The sequence below is a fragment of the Ostrea edulis genome, chromosome 8, assembly GCF_947568905.1.
Source record: "Ostrea edulis chromosome 8, xbOstEdul1.1, whole genome shotgun sequence".
Taxonomy (NCBI): domain Eukaryota; kingdom Metazoa; phylum Mollusca; class Bivalvia; order Ostreida; family Ostreidae; genus Ostrea; species Ostrea edulis.
Window position 1 is genome coordinate 12,385,327 of NC_079171.1, and position 16,993 is coordinate 12,402,319.

At 33.6% G+C, this 16,993-nt stretch overlaps 1 pseudogene; it reads right to left on the minus strand.

The window, feature by feature from the left end:
* Positions 1 to 1,818: 1,818 nt before the first annotated feature.
* On the minus strand, positions 1,819 to 16,929 carry LOC130049602 (cysteine dioxygenase-like; annotated as a pseudogene).
* Between the last annotated feature and the right edge of the window lie 64 nt (positions 16,930 to 16,993).

Here is a 16,993-nt window from a genome sequence, read left to right on the forward strand (position 1 = left end):
GAAGTATGTTTACTATTCTGAAATATCCGGATTTTACTTGAGAAGTACAGGTCAATAAAGAATACCGTCTATGTTTTGTGTACTGGAGTTAGTATTAACGCTAGAGCCATGGATTACCATAATTAAATATTGTTTAAATTAATGCTAGAGCAGCCATTGTCGGGAATCAAAACTAATTTCAAAATCCATCTTATATAACGAGAAAGACCATTAGCTACTGAGATAACCGGTTAAACATCTAACAAACATTGATACATCACTGATGTACACTATACATATTTCCATTAATTACACGATAAATGAATATGACGATGTGTTATTACTTCTTAGATAACAAAAAAGGATTGAACTGTTTAAAAAAAAGAAATTACAAGCTAGAGGGATGCTCATTCCTCCTATGCACCTGATCCCACCTCTGGAATATTCAGGCGTCCCTGTTTCCCCAGCTCTTTATTTTGTATTTCTTATAGGAGTTAAGAGAATGACCACTGTTCATTATCTTCACCGTTCATCTATCTGCGTTCCTACTATTATATTACTTAGTATCTCCTCAACACGGATATGATATTTTTCTATTCAGTACATATCTTGTACACTTCTTACATCAGTATATTGTATACACTGTTTTACGGTTATGAGAATAAAAGTGAAGTAAACAAACAGTGATGAATATCAAGCCTCATTAAGAATACAAAATTAACAGAAGAGCAAACACGACCCCTGGACACAACTTAGGTGTCTAGTGGGCATAGACATCTCCTGTTGATCGGTCACACTCACAGTGAGCCTTCCGTCTTGATCAGAGTAACTCGTATTCAAAATCAGTATATGAAGAACGGTTTAACAACTAGTATGAAGCGCATTAGTCAGCATTCGACAGTTTGTATTTACAAATATCATTATAACAAACATAAAATCTGCAACGACAAACTGCTGACTTTTAAACTCTTGTAACATTCATGTATCTGTCAATAACATACCTGCATACTAATAATTCTTTAAATTTAGACTAATTTTCTATTTTACTGTATTATCAGTATTATCAGACAATAAAGATCTCGTTTTCACCACAAACCCCAATATGTCCAATTACGTCGGATTATGAATATTTGTCCTGATACATAAAACCAACGATTTCACAAACGAGCATATCAGGAGTAATGTCATTTTTAAAAAAAATTGCACTTAGATTACAACTTGTGCGCTAAAACATAAAAAAATGGAACTTTACAAAGTGCGCATTATAAATCAATCGTTTGAAAAATTGACCAAAATACCTTTGCCTACAAAATTTGAGGTAAATTCATTTACACATTTTGTAATATGACACCCAAATTAATGAATGTACCATATTTGAATTAATTGCACGCCTCTGTTTCTGGTATACGGAATTGCAGATTTGTTATACGTACCCAGGGGTATATGGATGGAAGACATGAAATGTACCAAAGATGATAAATAATGTAAGATTAAAGTTAACGTCTTTATTTGTTATTTCTAACAATAGAAACATTACATATCATGGCATATATAGCGTTACGTATGCTTCAACATGATGTGTAAAATAAACGCAAAAACAGATGTAGTGATATGTTTATAACAAAGAGCTTGTGAACAGACGCTTTTAAAATTTTAAGTGAGTCTATAAAGAGAGATGCATGCAGAGAATAAAGAAATTATTTGTGACTAGAAATTAAAATTTGAAATGGGGATTGTATCCAAATATCATTTGTATGCAAATAATCCTTTCAAAATCACTGTTTTGGTGAAATTGTGAATCAATGTCTTTACAACCTAAACAACTCAGATCATCTGATATGTCACAAATTAACGACAGGAACGGGCACAGCACTCCTCCCTAAAATCTTGATCAAATCCAATTGGAACCTCTGTCGGTTTACTTGTGTCGTCATCAAACTTCCGGTACGTGGAGAATGACGGGGAATATAAATGAAAGGTGATTACTTCGTCTACGTGACTTTTGTTTCTGACTCGATGGAAACCGTCTTCATCTGAATAATAAAGTAGCAGTTTGAGACAAAAAATCACTATTAGATGAAATCATTATTTTTTTCCCCTCAGTACCTTGGTATGCTGATTGACAATCGTTTTTTGTCTATTAAGTTTGTACCCAAATACCCACCTGTGACACGTGTCACGTCGTTGAGTTTATATATTTCGTCATCTATTTTCTCCATTCTACATCGACAACAATCCTGACCTGACGTCACTTCCGGTTTTTGTACAATTCCTCGTCTACCTACCCCTGTAAGATCTTCATAAAGCAGTGTGCGTTAGGGTGGTCGTGTATGGAGCTTTCCTGACCCGTATTCCAGCATAAGATCATCAGGTTATAGAAACCATTACCTTTACCTAGGTAGCACAACAACGTTATTAAAATGTTGTAAAAACATTGTGAAAATGTTATGAAAACATTTTCTAAAACGTTATTATAACGTGATTTGTATGGTTTTTTGAACGTTGGCATAACATATTTTGAAAATATTGTACTGCAATGTTTTGTAAATATTCCTAAGAAACGTTTTCATAATATTTAGAAGAAACGTTTTGAGAACATTTCTAAGAAACCATTTGAGAACATTTAGAAGAAACGTTTTAAGAACATTTATAGAAACCATTTGAAAACATTTAGAAGAAACGTTTTAAGAACATTTATAGAAACCATCTGAGAGCATTTAAAATTCAATTTTACAAGATAATTCAATTTTACAAGATACATTCATCCAACAATTTTGATAAATGTTTTCAAACCCTTTCACCAATGTTTTTATATACCGTGAATATGTTTAAAAACCTGAACCGTAATAAAATAAAATAAACAAAAGTCCTCTTTGCAAATAAAATTTGTATTTTTGGAAAAATCAGTCCATATAATATTAATTATTCCGAATCTGATGGAAATTCATCTATTTGTATCGACTTCTTTCCCCCTTTTTTCTGAAAAAGAAAGATTTGAACATGAATCATAAATTTACAAAATTATTACTCATTTATGCGGACAACTGCATGTACTATGTATATTCAAACATCTGATGAAGACAAGAAACAAGTGATATGCTACAGAGTTGTATAAACAGACCAGCATAAGGTTTAACAATGTTTTACTGTATTTTTCTGATGACAAACTTCATATATACCTTAGCATAATTAGTTCCTCCAGGAAGGTATGGGGCGAATCTGAGGACGTCTAAAACTTCTCGTTTGATTGTCGCAAACGAAACAGTTTTCTTTGATGCTTTGCGTGCAGAAGCTATAAAAATGTGAAATGGAATTCATTGTAAAAATTATATATTAAATCAATGCATGTGTTTAAAACAGTTGAATTACAACATCAATCAAATTGACATGTACTACATATATTGAAGTGAAATCATGAGGACAAAAGTGATGTACTTATATGTTTTAGTTTATTATCATTTTTTATTTAATATACCAATTTTGTATTGTTTAAACTTACAAAGAATGAATTTGTACAGGGGTGTTCCAATAAAGGCTATTTTCCCTTTCTGTCCAGTGCCACTAAACTGGCTCATGCAGTTGTTAGTCATTACAGATCTCATCACTGCTCTGCTAATCTCTCATGCATTATATCCACCCTGCAGAGAGGCCATGGCATTTATCTAAAACGAATGTCATGTTTTAATTATAGTACAATATGAATGTATAGTATATGGATTTTACGGATGAAAAGACGAATTATTAAATTAATCATACTTAAATCAGTACCCTTTATAGATATACACATAACCAATTTAATTCCTTATACCAGTTTCTTCTTTGCACTCTCATCTATGGATAAATTAATATTAACTACAAAATTATACTCACTTTAACCGACTGTTCACCAGCTCGCAGACTCTGTGTAACAAGAATGGCTTGGGTTTTCCAAAACTTTGACCTACACAGCATATCAAATCGCGAGAAAATTGCATAACTATAGGATCGGCTGTATGAGTCTTGGCCATAGTATCCCGCTGTGTCATTCCATTATAACTCTCCGTAAACACATTGAAAGGGGGAATTTAATTCCCAGAGCACAGTATGCATACCCACAAGCAAATGAAATGAATTCCATTGTTTAAAATATTGTTAAGTTAAAAATAGACATTTACTCTTTTTTTGTATCAAAGATGTTTTAAAACTGATGTAAGATGACTTTCGGTAATTTAGAAGCATGAAATCATTGTCCTTAACTTACAAAATGATTATCATAATTCAATATACTGCAGTTGAGTCTTGTTAAACATTTTTTTTAAAGTGTTGTATCAATTAAATAAATCAAATTAAGTTGAAGTATGAATAGTTTTTTTAAAGTTATATGTATTTCTGTAACGTTTTAAAAATGTTTTATCAACATTGTAAGGCAATGTTATATTTGTGTTGGCTGGCAACATTTTAATATTATGTAATTTAAAAAAAAAATCATTTTCAAAAGAATATATTTAAAACACTACTTTGATTTGGGTCACTTTTTGAAAAACATAGTATATTAAGTATGTTTTTAAAATCATTATTAAAACGTTTTGAAAACGTATCTTCAAATGTTTAAAAGAAAGATGATCTAACATTTTCAATAATGTTTTTAAAACGATGACAAAATTATTTTAAAACATTGGTCAAAAACGCTTGCTTATAGCGTTTTTACAACTGAAAAAAAATGTTATTATAACATAAAAATGTTTTGTTAGTAATGTTTTCCGATAACATCCTTACAACAGGAATACAATGTTATGAAAACGTTTTGTGCTACCTGGGTATCCAGCAGTACCCTTGTATATCTGTCAACTTAATAACGAGAATCAAATTACAGACAAATCACTTGACTTAAGCATGCAGTGAGTACCGTTCTAGGAATGTTCATTATTCATTAACCTTTGTAAATTATATTATATTTTTGTACTATCTGTACTAACAATTGCAAAATACATTACATAAAATACAACCCAAAATGAAAACTCTATTGGTACATAATCAATATTTAGAGTACTTGTCTGACGTCACAATCTGAGGAATTTCTTGTAATAGCAAATCCATGATAACTCCATTAATATTAAAGGGTTTTTCGAAGTTTAGAAGAAAAGAACTTCATCGTGCCTTTTAATTTTGTTATATAAATATGCGAATTATCCCTACTGTTTTAAGCTTACTTTAGAAATCATGAGAATATAAATTTCATTCAACACAGTAGATTATATTCCATTTGTTTATAGCAACATAAATTTAGTTTATTTATTTATTTTGTTGTTGTTTTCTTTTTTCTTAATTTAAAGTTTGTAGCAAATGTCCTTCATCAAGTTTTGAATGAAAGGTGAAGATAACGAACATGGATCAATGTTATAACTCCTACAAGCAATACAAAATAAATAGTTGGGTAAACACGAACCCCTGGACACACCAGAGGTGCGATGAGGTGCCCTAGGAGGAGTGATCATCCCCTGTCGACGGGTCACAACCACCGTGAGCCCTATATCCTGATCAGGTAAACGGAGTCATCCGAAGTGAAAATCAGTGTACCAAGAACGGCTTAACAATCGGTATGAAACAGGCCAGACAGCATTTGACCCAATGATAGGTTGTATTTACAAAATAGATCGTTATAATAACCATAAAAGAACAAGAGCCACGAATACCCACATATGGCACTGTGATTTTGAGTAGAATAAAGTATCTACATTCAAATATTTTATCATGGTATGAAATAGCTTAGACCTTCTTCTTTGTAAATCCAGTGTGTTTCTTCCGCGAAAATTCACGCATATAGAAATTATAACACACAGAACCCATAACAGTTGTGTTATTGTTGTAAAAGCTGATAATATCCAACAATATCCACCAAAAATTTGTATATCCCCCAGGCCTCGATCCAATAAATCTTAATGAATTGTAAATTAGTATATTACATACTGCATAGAAGTTAAGAGTTTTTTTTAGATCGAGGCCTGGGGGATAAATGAATTTTTACTGTTTATGTTCTGCAAATAACCGGGATTTCACATTCCATGCACGAAATCCGAATACTTTTCCAAACTATAGGTTTAATACAAATCGTAATATTTAAATATTACACTTGGGGATTGTTCCATTGTCTTTTTACGAAACCAGTAATTATTCAAAGTTAATAAAATATGATTATTTCAAACAATATTATTGAAATAAAACCGGATCCGCGCCATCGTCGGAATCGGGCTATGTACATCAATCGATTTTGCCCTCAAAATTTCAAATAAATTATATGCTCAATTTATGAACTTGAATATACATGTAACCATGTTAGGGATAGTTACAAAAACCTTGCAATAGTTAACAGTTTTAGTTATTTGATCAACCAATTACGAAGCTAAGTCCTCCAATCCACTCCAGATGCAATCGAGATCCACCCATCGTCTGCGCCACGCCTTTACTTCCACACATGTTCTTTATACGTTATCACACTATATATATTCTAATTATCTGAAGTCCGTTGAATTTAAGAAATATCTGGCTGCACATGTTTCATCTCCGTGCATTCAGTTTTCTTGGCACTGATGAGCATATTGAAATCGCTGTCGCAGTACATAAAAAGACTTGGAGGACCGAGGGGTGCCCAACGCGATAGGCTACTTAGATGCGAAGATATATTGGCCTATCCCGTCTTGTTTAATGATTTCTAAAGTTATAATGTAATATATGGGTACCCGAAAAAAAAATAGGCGTCCACATAACATTATAAAGGATAGACTGTAGGCTACAAGTTTCTGAGCTACAGATCTACAACATTCGTTCCGTTGTTTACGTGTTACAACCGATTTGGACATACGTCATCGGGTACTGTTATATTTCGACACACAGCTATTCCGGTCCATTGCATATTTCATCCGTCAGAAATCAATATATAGAAATACATACAAATATGAATACGAAAAATATACCTAGCAATATGGATCTTGTTTTGCTTTTAAATGAAATTCATTGATAAACAGAATTACAATTCGAAAATGAAAAAAAAATATTGTAAAAAGAATGTTAAAGAAAATAGTGTATATTTCATTGTTTCAATTATATTTATCATTGGAAATTCAGTCTTAACAGCAAATATTCAAAACCTTAAATATTATAACAAAATAAAAAAGACAAATGGAAAGAAGAAGATGCAAGGTGAAGATAACGAACAGTGATCAATCTCATAACATATCATTAATATTGATTAAAATAGAAGTGAACATATAAATCACACTCGTTCCTGAAGTAAAACTTAATGTATTTATTTTTTAAATATATTATCCTAAATAATTAAGTAAAATATTACTGAGCATTATAGAAGGAAGAACTGAACACATTATTAAACCCCTGTCCTGCTTAATTTAGTTTGAGTGTTTGTAACATGGAGGAAGTGTCTGATAACGGAAACAGGTTTCCCTCATGCATTTTATGTAAGATAAGGACTAAACCTAATGACAGGAAGAAATGTGAAAGTGTTAAAATAAGCAAATTTTATGGTGTTAACCCCTTGATTGATAAAATTCTTGTTTCTATTTATGTGAAAATAGCATCCGCTTAATTTTGTTTGTACACTAACCAAAAATATGCGAGGAGGGAGTTTGGTTCTATTCTATGTAGGAGTATCAGGATAAGACTTTTTAATTAATGGATTCGTTTCATAGATGTTATGGAGTTAATGATAATAATTAAGGCATTTTGAAATACACACAGGTCTCGATATTATTGTAATAAATGATCCGGATAGGAAACTAATGAAATTAGATAAATGGAACATGTTTTACCGGATTATTAGTTCACGTGAACATTTTCTTAGCCTAATGTAAAATGAATTATATCCATATGGCTAAAGTAAATGTTCATGTGTTATTCTGTACATGTACGGCTACTTTTGTAACAGTTTCCCTACCCCCCCCCCCCACACACACACACATCATAAACGTAACTCCCTATATAGCAAAACACAAATAAAAGTGTGGAACATAGGATTAAAATGTTTACTCACTGTCCAAAGTTGTACATGTAGCAAAGTGCGTCTGAAATAACGCCCCTGTCCAAAACCTGGCTATTACTGTTTTTGGTGTGATTACATGTACATGCGGGATAATAATAACACCCCCAAACAAATAATAAAAATAAAAATCCGCAAACTTATAAAAGATTGTTAAAAGAAGTGATTAATATGCAACATAAACTACATGTAATATTAAAACGCACACACATAGGTCAATAGATCTTATTCGTAAGTCAACGGCTGGACCCACCGTGTTTTCGTGTACATTTTAACCCCCCCCCCCAAAAAAAAAGCATTGGTATATGTAATAAATGGTTATACAGTTAACATATTGGGATTGGGTTTATCTTTATGTCATACTTAAATAACAAAGCTAAGTAAAGAGGTACTGAATTAATATTACTTTAAAACTGTTGAATGGTTTCATATATAAAAATTTAAAAAAATATAAAGAGAGCGAAGGAGACAAACAGAGAGAGAGAGAGAGAGAGAGAGAGAGAGAGAGAGAGAGAGAGAGAGGAGAAAGAGATGTACGATTATACTATATAGGTGTGTGTTTTAATATAGAATTAACATAGATAGATTTAAATATTTGCAATATCATAATTAAATTGCACTGAGTAGTGTTTTGGTTTCACTTTTATACCTAGAAAACTTTCACGTAAAAGTACATGAAACGTTGTAAAATTGTGACGTTACGTTGCAAAATTGCGACGTCAATAACAATCTGGGCAAAACAATGGGTACTTTGAAGGTCAATAACTAAATAAAAATGAAAAGATATCGGAAAAAGGATAACATATTTGAAAAATAGATATTCTTGGTTTCTGTCCAGGAGAATAATATCATGTTCTGACTAAGGGCCATTTTTGGCTATTCGTGGCTCTGGTTCTTTGAGAAATGCTGACTTCAATCGAGACTGTTGAAACCCCTATACCATCAATTTGTTTGTGAGAAGACTTCTAGACAAAAATGTTTTAGAATGACCTTATATGACCCATACCTGTCGATTTATTTCGTTTTAGGTCATTAACGGCTTTTTCAGTTTTATCTATTGATGTAAATATACCTTAGTACGATGTTTGCGTTTAACACCCGTTATGTATGTTTAGTTTAATCCAGACATAATTTAATATTTCAATTATCGATGTCGAATGATTTATATAAATCTCTGTATGAAGTTTGGTATAAGATTTTAACAATCAATTAAAACCATTTATGCAATTACCTTTTTTAAAGAAATTATGTTAATTTCTCACAATCGTATCTCTCCTACATCTAATATATCCTACATATAATATTTCCAACATCTACTTTCTCCCTACATCTATTGTTTCCTACATGTAATTTCTCCTACATCTAATTTTTCCTAAAGATAAATTATCCCTACATCTAATTTCCCCTACATTTAATTTCTCCTACATCTAATTTCTCCTACAGATGATTTCTCCCTACATCTAATTTCTCCTACATATGATTTCTCCCTACATCCAATTTCTCCTACAGATGATTTCTCCCTACATCCAATTTCTCTTACATCTAACCTCTCCCTCATTTAATATCACCATTTATTCACTTTGTACCTGATCTAATAGGGTACTTATAAGATTTTTAGACGATGGATATTGACTTATTACTATTGACTTGTAGGTCATCGTGCTGGACACCACCTAGTGTAAACACTCGCTGTAGGTTTAAGCTGTAGTTTCAATCTGTAGGATTAAGCTATAGATTTAAGTTGCAGGTTTAAGCTGTATATTTAAGCTGTAGGTTTAAGCTGTAGTTTTAATCTGCAGGTTTAAGCTGTAGATTTAAGCTGTAGGTTTAAGCTGTAGATTTAAGCTGTAGATTTAAGCTGTAGGCTTAAGCTGTATATTTAAGTAGAAGATTTAAGAAGTGAATTTAAGCTACTTACTTGACATTGCTCAATTTCACCTTGTCCTCCCAGTCCTCAGTGCGACTTTTATACTTTGAAAGTAGCTCCTTGACCATTTTCACGGCCTCCTCCCCCAGTCCGTTTCCCAGGACTGTTCTCAGTTCAGACTACAGCACTTTCAGATTCATTCCTCTGTCAGTGTCAATGAGTTGTTTAGCAGCCAGGGATAAAACCCGGCTTTTTATCCAGAGGGCTTCTACGAAATGATATGTTCCGTGGGGACAGCTTGTTTCGGTTTTTCAACAGATCTGAACTCCCGCGATTGTTCGCTTGTTAGGCTTTCCAATGATTTCACTTTATAAACTATAATATACTCTTATCATTTGCGTTGATTATTACAACTTATGATTTTTCTGTCAACAAGCTTCGCGTCAAATTAATAATTGATATAAAATTTTAAGATGAGAAGTATTAGAAAATTAATATGTTGAAAATTTGTCACGCAGGGAACTCGACAAAAATCAAATTACACAACGACAGTGATTCTGACATGAATTGACAGTGTTAACTTATGATCCTATATTCAGACAATGCAATTCTATATTTTATGTTTCAGGCGCGTGATACTTTAGTTCCTTTAGAAACAAATGGTAAAAGTGAAGCAGATGCTGTTTGATAAAAATTCGAATATTCATCATATTTTGAATGATAATATACTAATATTACAGTACATATGTCTGTAGTACCAAAACCATTCATAGTTTGACTGTATAAAAACCTCGGTACTAAAGTTTTCTAACATACTTCTGTTAGAGTTCCTTTTAACCTCCCCAGCGTGGAGTTTAGTGATTAAGGTTTCTGTACAATGATACTGCCTTTCTAAGAAGGGGAATGAAATATGTATATTAATAGCAAGCGTTTTACGGGTATGTCTAACATTTCATCATTTGATGCTAAAGATATTTTTACTAAATAACGTATTACGAAAACCACTGTGTTACATAACAATTCTACTCATAACTTGGCTTACGTTCAACTGTTCATTCAGTGAATATTAAGACAGTAATTCTGAGATGAATTAGCAGTGTTAATGCAGTGAATATTCAGAGAGTAATTCTGACATTAATCAACAGTGTTAACTCAGTGCATATTCAGACAATATACATTTTTGTCTCAAAATACCAAATTCAATATGAAGAAATCGATGTATCTACCGGTAATATGGCGCGCCATACTTCCATTCATTAGAAAACAAATGGTAGATGTGGGATAGATATTGTTTGATCAAAATAATTAATATTCATATTTTAAATGATAATATATTGATATTATACTACAAACATCGCTCGGTTGTGTTAAAACCATTCATACTTTGAATAACTAGTAAATACCTTGACATTAAAGTTTTCTTACAAAGTTTTATGGTTCCTTTTAACCTCCTCAGAATGGAGTTTAGTGATTAACATTAATGTACAATGACACTGCCTTTCTAAGAAGAAAAATATGGTATGCATATTTATAGCAGGCATTCTACGGGTGTTTATCATTCTCATATTTTGGTGTTATCAATAGTTTTTTTTATACTGAATAACGTATTACGACAGCTTCTATGTTACACACCTATTATATATTTAACTTGACTTAGGTACACAAAATTAGAATTACTTTATTGACAGCACACATGCATGTTTTACGGGACAAGGAAAATAGTATATGTACGACTTGTTCAGTAAACACAGATGTTATGGGTGTGTACGTTACGGGGGACTATAAATAAAACGGTTGTCATCAGAGAACAGGGGACCCTCTACTACGGACGTGAATTGGATAATGCCCGACACTTATACTTGTGTATAAAGGAGATGATCCTACATTATTTACAAAGAAATGTCTTAACAGTCAACAATCTAACCACCATTCTGTATTGTGGATAAGATAAACAATTACAAGTACTCCCTCCCTCTCTTTACATGAAATATATCGCACAGGTGAATACACTATGATAACGACAACATATTTAAAGGGACATGTGCAGCCAGTGCATGGGGCTTTGAGGTGTGGTGAAGATTTGTCTACGAAAATCAATAGGTCTGACATTCATTTAACTGGCGGCTGCCACTAAATAATTTATAGGGCGACCGACAGTTATTTAACTCTCTTTTCCAAAAGAATATGGGTATAATCTCCCTCTCCACTATGCATTAATATGTATGCGTTCCCGGTATACAATTACGAGCATTATTGTCTGTCGATTGCCCAGTACATTTACAAAGTTAATGAATGCTCATGGTATCAAATGTCGATAGATTCGCGCAGGAGAAAATCTTCATGTGTACTTGATATATCGACGTGTAAAACGTATACGATACCAATGTTGATGCACCAGATGTGCATATCAGACACGGGACCAGGATGCTGCCTATCCGCTTTTTGGCAACGTTCATTTTCCGTTACTTCACATTATCTACACATGTGAAATAAGATATATTGGCGGATTGGCCCCATCCCACTCTGTTGATGGTAGTAATGGGTGTTAGAATGTAACAATGAATAAACTGATGAATTGAGGACGAATGGGCCCTCTTCTTTTTTCGTCTAATTTAGGAATATGGAGTTTGGACAAACACTTTTTAAAGGTTATTTTATTCTATAATACAAATTTTTCCTCCGACAATTCCCACACTTTTAAAGCCATGCTACATCCCTGCGTACTATTCTAAATGTAAAAAAAAAACACTCAGCGGTATGAATGAAATTATTTGTTTTTACTTTGTAGCCACTATGTACAAATTAATTGACGACCGCCAGTTAAATAACTATTAATTATATACCCTGAAAACGTATTTTCCTGCACGTCTCAGTACCCTTTTTACAATATTTAGCTTTCAATACTCAATCAGAGCATCATTGAAAGGATTGATATTACAGATCATTGGGAAGTTCGACAGATACAGAAATGTATAATGAGAAGAATGTTAGATATATGTCTCAATCCGTCACTGGGTTTGATGTAAATGAAAATACAGACGTCTTATACATTACCGAGTGACGTTGCCATTTTTTCATTGTTCCTGTTTGTCCGTCACTGCGGTCTTGACGTTGCAGTATTCTGATCAAACCCAGGGAGGGGGCTGAAAATAAACGATACTTCTAAACCATTTTCATGTAATGGAGTACCGTATTAGTAGGACGATTAAGTATATGACGAAAATCAAGTAAAGTATGCAATAGTGATTTATAATTTGTATAATGTTGAAATGGGGATTGATTTGGGGAGGAGGATCTTATTTCATAAAGATCTTTTACTCGCACAAACCTAACTAAGTTGAACAGTTAGATATGTTGAAGTTTTGAAATAAAATCACAGAGTATTTACAATACCTGTACATTAAAGAATCTTACCTAAGGTACCGACTATAATAAGATTTCCACGGCCTAAGATACGTGTTGTTATAGACGATATGAACGAAGAGAGTTTGCTTGTTTTATGTCCCGGTGAGAACTTGTATTGGGATGTCGCAAGGTATATATAGAAAGTACCACAAAGATTAGCGCAGTGCAGTGGGGATTCTTCAACGTGTCAACGCCTACCTTTTTAGGTAATATCCACACCCCCCCCCGTGATTCTCGCTTCTAACTAACTAGCGTTTGACGAAGGGACATATCACAAACCTGTTTACATCTTAGGTTTGACACGGCCACGGTATGAGTATTTCTATAACTCACGAATGGGTCAACTATATGCTATTTTAGTACTTAAATCTAGTTTTTATTTTAAATCAAAACATAAAGATATGAATAAAAACAATAAAATGTTTCTCTTTCTTTTATCGGGTGATGAAGGTAGCAATCATTGCAGGAATAAAATACATAGCCAGTTTACGCGGGTTTTGATTCTTCTGCTAGCTACCTTCATCACCGGATGAAACAACAAAGAAAGTATTTTATTGTTAAGTACCGCACCCAAACAGTGTCATGTATTTCCGAAATGCTGACTTAAATCGAGACTGTTGAAACCCCCTGTACCATGCATTACTGTTTTAATGTAGATAATTATTCATCAAACTATCCGGGATTTATGTGTTTTGTTAATACCAATTTTAAGTCATTTACAAATATAGGTCTATAACAAATTTTAGCAATGAAAATAGCGTCGGTACATCTGTTTAGAATCGCATTGACTTTTACCGTAAAAGGTATGATTTTGTATGACAAATCATTGGTAAAATCAAGAATAGGAATACCATATCATTGAAAAATTTCAATAAAATTGACAGTAAGATGTCTGTCGAAAATACAGAATTCAAGGATGTGTTATCTTATATGTATTACAACAGGATTCCTTTGTTGAAGGTTCAGTTAACTTGCCCATAACACTCGCTTTTTTAATAATTTTTCTAATTACTTCATTTCAGAGCTATATACATGCGTGTTGTGTATATACTGCCACCCCCTCCCCCCCCCCCCCCCCTCATGCAATGTTCACAGGATTGATGATTGATTGTGTTTAACGTCCCTCTCGAGACTTTTCCACTCATATGGGAACGTCACCAATACCGTTGAAGATCTTCAAATCTAGATCTATGTTCGGCAATCACGGCCATTGAGCAGTGAGGGTTATTTAGCGTGCAACACCTACTGTGATACGGGACATCCATTTTTAAGGTCGTCTTGACATTCACACCTCATGGCGAGCGTTCAGCGATGGAATTGTCACTAACTGTTTTAACGATTTAGATCCGTCGCGGCCGGGATTATAATTAAGAGCTTTTGCATGCGGGGCGAACACTCCACCTAGCTAATTGCCTTAATTCTATGAATTGCACATTCATCTACGTCCCCTTAATGAAACATCACTGAATGATATTGTTAATGACACCATCACTGGATGCTGTTTAATAAAATCTTCACTGGATAATGTTGTAATGAAACCTTTACTGGATGTTATTGTTAATTAAACCTTCAGGGTACGTTATTGTTAATGAAAGTTTCACTGGATGTTATTGCTAAGAAAATTTCCACTGGATGTTATTCTTAATGAAACCTCCACTGGCTGTTATTGTTAAAGAAATCTTCGCTGGATGTTATTTAATGAAACTTTCACTTCATGTTTTTTTGTTAATAAAACCTTCACTGGATGCTATTTAATGAAATATTTACTGGGTTTTGAAATGAAATTCTCACTTGATGTTATTGTTAATGAAATGTTCACTGGATTTTATTGATAATAAAACTTTCACTGGGTGTTAGCTAATGATTGCTTGAATACTGTTTAACGCCCCTCTCGAGAATATTTCACTCATATGGAGACGTCACCACTGCCGGTGAAGGGCTGCAAAATTTAGGCCTATGCTCGGCGCTTATCTCCATTGATCAAGGAGGGATCTTTATCGCGCCACACCTGCTATGACACGGGGCCTCGGTTGTCGCGGTCTCATCCGAAGGACCGCCCCATTTAGTCGCCTCTTACGACAAGCAAGGGATACTGAGGACCTATTTTAATCCGAATCTCCACATGATTGTTAGCTAATGGACCTTTAAGTGAATGTAATTGTAATTTTAAATAAATATTCACTGGATATTATTGTTAATGAAGTATGCATTGGCAATGAGATCTTTACTGGATGTTATTGTAAATCAAACCTTCACTGGATGTTATGGTCAATGAAACATGTACTAATTGCTACTGTTAACGATACCTTCACTTAACTTTAATGTTTATGGTAACTTACTAGATGGTATTGTTAATGGCAATTTCACTAGATGCTGTTGTTAATGGCAATTTCACTAGATGTTATCATTAATGCAACCTTCACTGATGGTATTGTTAATCAAAATTTCACTTAATGTTATTGTTAACGGAACAGTCACTGACTGTTATTGTTAAAGAAGTCTTCACTGGATGGTATTGTTAATGAAACTTTTGCTGAATGTTATTGTTAATGAAAATTTTACTAGGTGTTATTGTTATGAAACCGTAACTGGCTGTTATTGTTAATGAGCATGTCATTTGATGATATTGTTAATGAAAATTTCACTAGATGTTACCGCTAATGAAACTTTCACTGGATGCTATTGTTAATGAAATTTTCCCTGCATGTTATTTAACGTCTTTCGATATCTACCAGTCTCCATTAAAGTCTGCATTTAACAAATGCTTTGGTCGTTGTAGCCATCTACTTTGTCAATATAGCCTATCATTAGATCAAAACACTACAAAGTCGTCCACTTTTGTTTCGTACCTAGATATCTTATTGAAAGTAGACATTGGAGGCAAAATGACAACTCAACTGCACGACAAATGGGATAATTTCAGCTTCTCCATCGTCAACTTCCATATTTATGTAGCAATATATCCCATTGTCACCTGCATAAGGTGTTTTTATATTTCTCAACTGATTCGTTACGCAAGAGCTTATTCTGCATATGGTCAGTTTTTAAATTGCGGCAAGCTACTGACAAACAGGTTGGTGGTGCTTGGGTTTCAACAGTCTCGAAGTAAACATTTCGCAAATGTTATGGTCGTTATAACGATCTAGTTCGTCAATACAACCTATCATTGCGTCAAATGCCGTTTGAGGTGTTTCAAACCGATTGTTAGGCCGTTCTTGGTACACTGAATTTGACTACGGATAACTCAATTTACCCGTTCAGAAAAAGGACTCACGGCAGATGAGACCCGTCAACAGAGGATGCTTACTCCTCCTAGGCATTTGATCCCACATGCGGTGTGTCCAGGGGTCCGTGTTTGTCTAACTTTATATTTTGTATTGCTTATAAGAGTCAGAAGATTAATCAGCGTGCGTTAACTTCACCTTTCATTTGATAAAACCTAACTTTTAGTGTTATTGCTAATGAAACTTTCACTGGATGGTATTGTTAATGAAACTTTCATGGACAGTTATTGGAAGAAAACATAGCAAAGTTGCTCTTATTTTTGCGAAACATATCGATAGCATGTCAGCACCACAATGGATGCGGACTTACGCGCTACCGTTTGGGGAAGAGTGATACCTGTAACTCTTTCAAAACGTCCCAACATAATTCTCTATGAACTCAAAGTCAAACCAGCGTAACAGTTTTGTAATTCATTGAAACTAGAGATG